Genomic DNA, 8,210 nt, shown 5'->3' with positions numbered 1-8,210 from the left:
ATATTTGTCAAAGTCAGTAGCATTTGGAAGGTCTTAATAGTAATGCAAGCATAATAACTTTAGGCAGTTTTTAGCCTCTCCTCATCTTTAATCTTCCTGTTTCCTTCAAATATTGTATAGTTGTTGTTTTCCCCTTTATAATACTCAGCCTCTTGATCCTCAGAGCTGCAGCATTAGAAATGTTGGCATCTGCTAACATAGTTGCTGTGGCATCCTAAGCCTGCCAAGCAAGGCAAAGCCAACTGGCTGTGCCTCCTGCCAACACAAACACTCCCCTCCAAAACGTTCTGCCAGCAACATTGGACACAGAACCAAGACTGTTTAACCTGCTTCCGCTGTGATTGGAGTGTTATTAGTTGAATGCCATGTTGGGAGACATGGGCAATACTTCAACAGGAGGGAAGTCTTTGCTGATCTGACAGTACCCACATCCAGCTTGGTGCCAGCTTGGTGTAGTGGTTAGGAGTGCGGACTTCTAATCTGGTGAGCCAAGTTTGAATCTGCGCTCCCCCACATGCAACCAGCTGGGTGACCTTGGGCTCACCACAGGACTGAGAAACTGCTCTGACCGAGCAGTGATATCAGGGCTCTCTCAGCCTCACCTACCTCATACGGTGTCTGTTGTGGGGAGAGGAAAGGAAAGGTGATTGTAAGCCGCTTTGAGACTCCTTCGAGTAGAGAAAAGCAGCATATAAGAGCCACCTCTTCTTCTTCGTTGTTAGGCTGGTCTCATTGTTTTGGCTGCTGAAATAATGTCCCTCATTTGTTGTACATTGTATGAGTGCAAGGGTTCATGTATCTATTCCCATGCACCATTCTCCTGATTTAGTCAATCTTAGGCAGAGTTATAACTGTTTAAGTCCCTTGACTTCAATGGAATTAGAGGAGTATTAGTCTGTTTAGGATTGCACCAGGGCTAGAGTTAGCATGTTATGAGGGGACAGTTGCCAGGGTCCAAGGCTTCTGCTATCACCAACACCACCACTCATGTAACTCTTCTACCACATGGCCAAACATCTCCCACATACTCAATGAGCACTCTGTGACCTAGAGTCCCAGTCACACATGTTGCTCCACACCTCTGGAGAAGGGCATGTAAACAGTGCACAGTGGTGGCACTCCAAGGCAGCCATGCCAGCGGTACTTCCAGCTGCACACACGGTCCACCACTGTCAGCAAAACTGGGTGCTGAAGGGCATTGTCAGCACGTGCAGTAGAAAGGTTTGTGAGTGGGTGGGGGAAGGGTCCTCTCCCCTGGCCCCTGGCCAGGCAGCTTAAGGTAGCTTTGGGCCGCAGCCGGATCAAGTGGTGAGTGTGCAAGCTGGCTAGCTTGTTAGCAGGCCCAGGACAGAGCTCCTTAGCAGGCAGTCAGCAGGTTGAGAGGCCCTCATTAGCAGGCCCTGCTTAGCAGGCCAAGAGGATAGAGTTCAGAGACACAGGGTGGGAGCTGCAGGGGCAGGGCCAATCAGGATGCAGCCAGCTTTGATTGGCCCTATTCCAACTTGGGCAGCCGGACACGTTCCAGCCTCCAGGGTGTTTCACAAATATATAGAAGAACCATTGATAAGGATAACAATTTTAATTTGCTGCTTCTGTAGTATCTACTGATCCAATAACGTTGAAATATTTTTGGATCAACTGGTGAGCAGATCTATGCTACAAATTTATTTATTTGAATCTTAAGTGCCATGTCTCCAAAGCAAGAAACATAACAAATGCCTTTTGGGATAAGGCTAGGAACCTCTAACAAAGAAAAATCCCAATACTGAACACAATTACACTTCCCTGCCTCCTTTGAGGTTTGCCAAGATGAACTGAAAAATTGTAGGGAAAACATACCTTGAAAAGGTACAGTCTAAACAGTAATAGTTATTCAATATGTTTTTCCATTGAATTAAATTAGACATCCATGTGATACTGAAATAGGCCAATTTCCACATGACAGAGCAGTTTCAATTGGCTGATTTGGCATCATATAGTGCTAAAAATAATTATTTACAAAGCTAGAATCTTATGGGGTGGGGTTTTCCAAAAGAAGGCAAGTGTCTACCTAATGAATGCAAGGACAAAATGATGTATATCAGAAGAAGATATATTGATTGCAGAATAACCTCATATGCTTCCAAAACAGGAACACCACTGGTTAAAACGTTGATGAATAACTTCCAATTGGTTTTTATATAATTTGAATAACTTTTTTTTCATAAATAGGGAACTAGTTAACATTTGATCAAACACCCTGTATAGTTTGTGCGCTTGAAAAATAATGAGGTTTTGAATATGTGCACTAATTTCTCATGTTTTAAACATTTGGTCATAAAACTAATTAATAAGTGGTGTTTCAATAAACTTGGTTTCCTGAATGACTTTTCAAAGGAGTAATGTCACCAACAGTAGCTTTTATTAGCAGAGCAAACATTAAGTTATTATGTTTCTATCAGAAAGAACAAACGTTGCTTTAGTTTGGGGCCATATGGCTTAGAAAGCTGTTGACATATCTCAGCAATAAAGGGTTATATTACAAAGGAAAACGAGGTTGGCCACTTGTACATCACTGAACTCCTGTGCAAGGAGTCTAAATGAAATGACTTAAACTCATCTGTGACCACTGTCTAACAGCAGGGACATTTCACAATGGGAGCACCTGCCAATTCACCATCCTACTCCTCAATAAATTTACCAACAACCCCTCACTGTTCTGTCATGTGTCTTGCACAAGGCCCCTATTGTTATGATCCACTCTCCCTCCAATAATTTCTCCTCTAAATGACACAGCAACACCACAGGTCACTTTGTGGGGACTGAAAAAGAAAGATTTTTTGCATCTGTTTTTTAACGGGCCTAAAAGGGAGAAGGAAAGGGAAACAGGGGAGAGGAGGGGATAAAGCCCCTTGGTAACTGGCAAAATGTCTCTATTGTTTGTGCCTGAACAAACAACCATACTACATGAAAGTTTTTATTGTACTCAAGACAATCTGCCACCAATGCTCTTCTTCATTCATATGCTACAAAGCAGGTGGAGTCCAGGGAACACATGACAATGATGATAGTTAGAAAACATTAGTGGGAGTTTAATGACTGACTACTGACTAATGGATGGCAAGCAGCATATGGCACCACATGTCCTCTCTACATATTGACTAAAAATCATCTCCAGGATAAAGGTTTGTTTAAAGATGTCACCATTTTCAGGAGTTCCTTCATGGTATGGATAGCTAGGCTATAATTTCACCTACTGAAAAAGAACAGAAGATTATTAGTATTTTGCATTTATTTATTAGTCTTTTGCATCACTTCGCTGTTTTTGTTTGAAAGTTGCCCTGATGCTACAGACTTTGATTTTTCAAAACTTGTGCTCTAGATGTAACTACATACATTGGTACCTCAACACCAGTGAAATGAACAATGATATAATAATTAGTATCATCCTCTAGCCACTAATATACCATACCTGTACAAAAAAGGAATTGTTTTTGTTTTCAACTCATCACAATCTTGTTATAATAATTTTAATGCATTCCCTATTAGCAGTTTAGTAGATGCTAGTAGCTTGAGCACCTGAGATAATTCTTTTTATTGAATTGTTTCAGCTAACTAGATAATTTGCTATTTCCTTCTGCAAACTGCCAGACAATCTAGTGGGGAGGGATTAGATCACACCACAAAGATAGCACTTCCTGTGCCTGAGATGATCTATGTATCCATTGATGATAGGACACATGCAAAAGGTATAAAGGACAGGTGAAGGGGTTTATAGAATCCTGAATTACAAACTGAATTAATTAACATTGGAAGAATATACAAGTTGCACCAAGCAAAGTAAGATGTGTGATCTGGGAAGTCAGGAAATGAGTGAGCTGTATGGTTACAGGTCATTTCCCCATAAGGTCACTCCTTTGTCCCTTCTAGATTGCAACCTATCTACCAAGAATATATATATATATATATATATATATATATATATATATATATATATATATATATATATATATATATATATATATATATATATATATATATATATATATATATATATATATATATATATATATATATATATATATATATATATATATATATATTGTCTGTGTGTGTGTACATACGTACACACCCATCTTTAACACTTAGCTGCTCTTAATATTTGAGCAGAGGCCTCTTGGGCAGAGCCGGTCTGGCCACTGTTTCTGGTCCACGGGCCAATCAGCTTGACTGTGTGCATCCTGATTGGCCTGTGGACCAGAAACAGAGGCTGGACTGGCCCCCAACAAACTCAGCAAGGAGCAGTCTGGTGCAATCGCCGCCAGTCTGCCCCTGACTGCCACCAGGAGAGGAGGTCAGTGAGGCTGGGGGGGGGGAGAAGGGAGTTCGCTGCCCCTGCTCCCCCCCCTGCCCCAAAAAGGTCTGCTGAGGTTTGGAGAGGCTACGGCAGGCCAATTCAGGGCAGGAGGGAGTGGTGGTGGGAACTCTGTTCCCCCCTAGCATTCCTCCCCCTGCCCCCAAAAGGCCTGCTATGGCCACTCTGAGCCTCGGTAGACCTTTTCGGAGCCAGCAGGATGGGACTCTATAAGTGAGTGGAGAGAGGCAGGCCAAGCAAAACTTCTGAAGAACCTTGCCAAGCAGGCAAGCCTGGCATGGGGAAAGAATGACTGGGGAAAGAAATGGCAAACCACCCCATATTGAGTCTGCCAAGAAAACGCTGGAGGGCGTCACCCCAAGGGTCAGACATGACTCTATGCTTGCACAGGGGATACCTTTACCTTTACTGGGCTAAAATCAGCATGGAGGGACAATTTGGGTCATGATTCTTTGTAAACTGCCCAGAGCTGCAAGGGAGGGCAGTATATAAATCTAAATAAATTCATATATACATACTCATATACATACTCTTATATCTCCTTATGCCCATCAGAGCTGCTTTTAAAAGTCATATTATCCAAGATAAATTCTGGTTTTCAAACTCTAGCATTGTATATTTTTTAGTTTTTACTTGGAAGTAAATCTTATTAAACTCCACAGACTTTGTTCTAAGAGGACCGGCATAGGCACCACACTTCAGCCCTTTTGCAGTTACAATTCAGGCCACAATTCCATGCATCATTACTTGGGAATAAAGCCCCAGTTGAATAAGCACACACATATGATCAGGCTGCACATCTGCCATTAAACTGCCAATCAGGAGAACCAAGAAACTGTGGCCTGTATCTGTGCCTGCATGAAGTGTCTTAGAAGAGTTTCCCTGCATGAAGTCTCATTGAAAACTGTTTGGAACACATACAGGGCCTATTCACATAAACAGAAAAAGAAGCAGAGTGCTAGCATGCTTCAAATGATAGGAACAAACATTGGATTAATATCTGTAGCAGTCCTTTGCTGTCAAACTACAGGGTCTGTAACAGGCTGTGATCTTTACTGCCTATGCTGAAGTTGTCTGCGAATCTGGGCACCCGCCACAGTCTCTCAGCCTAATGTACCTCAGAGCATTGTTGTTAGGGTAAAATGCAGGTGAAGATACTGATCTGTCCTGCCTTAATTTCCTTGGAGGAGAAATACAGCAAACAAGTACACAAATACGCGGGACCAGGGTTACTGTGCATGAGCTTGGAAACATTTGCCTCATGTTTCTTTACAACAAAAAATATACATGAGGTGAAATCTAATAAATGATATATCCATTTTGTAGCAAATCAATAGTGCATGTGTCTTATTTTGTTCATGAACATTTTCTTTCCTTGTTCTTATTTTGCAAAGCTATTTCACATCTGTCTTAACCCAAGATTAAACCAAAATAACATCATGGATATAGAGAAAAGAGACAATGCACATTATAGAGTGAAGGACAGAAAACAAAAGAGAAATGTGCTAATAGCAATGTCCCAAAATGACATAAAACACTGATTTCCGGTAATACAAACATGTCCTTGAAATAACCTCATTACATCAATAAATATATTTTTTCTGAGAAGGAATTTAAACAAGGGGAAAGTTCCTACAGAAGATATTTTCAGTTGGGAATATCGTACTGTATTTGGCTTCCATTTATCTTTTCTTGAAGCTACCCTGCTTTATTGGAGCTAGTCAGATAAATTACTCTGGGAACAAAATACGGTTTTTAGGCATTTACCACAGAACAAGCAGGTGCTCTCTTTCTGTGTGCTTTGCACTGTAGAAACCTAATTTTTGGTGCTTAGAGTTGCAACAACTACACCACACATCATGGGAAATAAAGTCCTATGGATAAACTATAGCATGGTAAGAAATTTTATTCATAAAGCACTTGATTTTCTCAATTTGAAAGTGTTTTTTTTTAAGCAACTCTTTACCCCAAAAAAATTATTGCTTTGAATATTGTTAAGTAAGGAGATAGCCCCTTCAAGGATCGCTGCCTTGTTGTGGCAAGGGGGCTTGCATAGTTCAGTGAAGCTGTGAGCTATGCCGTGCAGGGCCACCCAAGACGGACAGGTCATAGCTGAGAGCTCTGACAAAAGGTGATCCACTGGAGAAGGAAATGGCAAACCACTCCAGTATCTTTGCCATGAAAACTCTATAGACAGTTCCAAAAGGCAAAACGATATGACGCCGGAAGATGAGCCCCTCAGGTCGGAAGGTGTCCAATGTGCTACTGGGGATGAGCAGACGGCTAGTACGAGTAGTGCCAGAATGAATGAAGCGACTGGGCCAAAGCCGAAAGGACGCTTAGTTGTGGAAGTAACTGATGGCGAAAAGACAGTCCGATGCTGTAAAGATTTTTATTCCATAGGAACCTGGAACGTCAGATCCATGAATCAAGGCAAGCTGGACGTGGTTAAACAAGAAACGACAAGACTGAACGTCGACATTTTAGGAATCAGTGAACTAAAATGGACAGGAATGGGTGAATTTAATTCAGATGACCATCAGGTATACTACTGTGGACAAGAATCTCGCAGAAGAAATGGAGTAGCCTTCATAATCAATAAGAGAGTAGGAAAAGCAGTCTTGGGATACAATCCCCAAAATGACAGAATGATCTCAGTTCGAATCCAAGGCAAGCCATTCAACATCACAGTGATCCAGGTCTATGCCCCAACCACTGCTGCTGAAGAGGATGAAGTTGATCAGTTCTATGAAGCCCTACAACACCTTCTAGAAGCAATGCCAAAAAATGATGTGCTTATCATCATGGGGGATTGGAATGCTAAAGTAGGAAGCCAAAAGATAACCGGGATAACAGGCAAGTTTGGCCTTGGAGTACAAAATGAAGCAGGGCACAGGCTGGTAGACTTTTGTCAAGAGAATACAATGGTCATAGCAAACACTCTTTTCCAACAACCCAAGAGACGACTCTACACATGGATATCTCCAGACGGTCAACACAGAAAGCAGATTGACTATGTGATCTGCAGCCAAAGATGGAAAAGTTCTATCCAGTCAATAAAAACAAGACCAGGAGCTGATTGTGCTTCAGATCATGAGCTTCTTGTTGCAAAATTTAGGCTTAAATTGAAGAAAGTAGGGAAAAGCACTAGGCCACTCAGGTATGAACTAAATCATATCCCCGACGAATACACAGTAGAGGTGACAAATAGATTTAAGGAATTAGATCTGATAGACAGAGTGCCTGAAGAACTATGGACGGAGGTTCTCAACATTGTACAAGAGGTAGCAACTAAAACCATCCCAAAGAAAAAGAAATGCAAGAAATCAAAATGGCTGTCTGAGGAAGCTTTACAAATAGCTAAGGAGAGAAGAGAAGTGAAAGGCAAGGGAGAAAGAGAAAGATACACCCAATTGAATGCAAAATTCCAGAGGAAAGCTAGAAGAGATAAGAATGCCTTCTTAAATGAACAGTGCAAACAAATAGAAGAAAACAGTAGAATGGGGAGGACCAGAGATCTTTTCAAGAAAATTGGAGATATGAAGAGAACGTTTCATGCAAAGATGGGTATGATAAGGGACCAAAATGGTAGGGACCTCACAGAAGCAGAAGAGATTAAACAAAGGTGGCAAAATTATACAGAAGAACTATACAAGAGCGAGCTTAACATCCCTGATGACCACAATGGGGTAGTTACTGACCTGGAGCCAGACATCCTGGAATGTGAAGTCAAATGGGCCTTAGGAAGTCTGAGCAACAATAAAGCTAGTGGTGGTGACAGCATTCCAGTTGAACTATTCAAAATCTTAAAGGACGATGCAGTAAAAGTGCTACACTCAATATGCCAGCAAATTTG

At 41.5% G+C, this 8,210-nt stretch overlaps 1 protein-coding gene across 1 annotated transcript in view; it reads right to left on the bottom strand.

Annotated features, from left to right (window-relative positions):
* Positions 1–2,594: 2,594 nt before the first annotated feature.
* The window catches only part of SMIM38 (small integral membrane protein 38), a 45,560-nt gene continuing 39,944 nt past the window's right edge, over positions 2,595–8,210 (bottom strand). Inside the window, exon 4 of the transcript XR_013227870.1 lies at positions 2,595–3,235. The gene's annotated coding sequence lies outside the window, so the exon portion shown is untranslated. The remainder of the gene's footprint in view (positions 3,236–8,210) is intronic.

Source organism: Paroedura picta, chromosome 2, assembly GCF_049243985.1.
Source record: "Paroedura picta isolate Pp20150507F chromosome 2, Ppicta_v3.0, whole genome shotgun sequence".
NCBI lineage: Eukaryota > Metazoa > Chordata > Lepidosauria > Squamata > Gekkonidae > Paroedura > Paroedura picta.
Note: the sequence above shows the minus strand (reverse complement) of the source record. Positions and strands in the feature narration are given on the sequence as shown.